Source organism: Myotis davidii, unplaced genomic scaffold (assembly GCF_000327345.1).
Source record: "Myotis davidii unplaced genomic scaffold, ASM32734v1 scaffold639, whole genome shotgun sequence".
Taxonomy (NCBI): Eukaryota; Metazoa; Chordata; class Mammalia; order Chiroptera; family Vespertilionidae; genus Myotis; species Myotis davidii.
In genome coordinates, this window is record NW_006290541.1 from 861,444 (window position 1) to 861,648 (window position 205).

The window sequence follows — 205 nt, forward strand, 5'->3', positions numbered from 1 at the left end:
CTGTTTCACGCCTGTTTTGGGGAGGAAAGTGAGGAGTCGCACTTTTAGATGGCTTGAAGGTTCAGCTCCTCTGGACCTGTCTTTGAGACTCTAGGAGAGAACAAACCCGAGAGCTTCCTGCTAGAATGTTCTTCCTTCCCCCTCCAACCCAGGTCCCCATGTGACTTAACAATGTTGATGAATATGTTTACATAAATGAAAGATA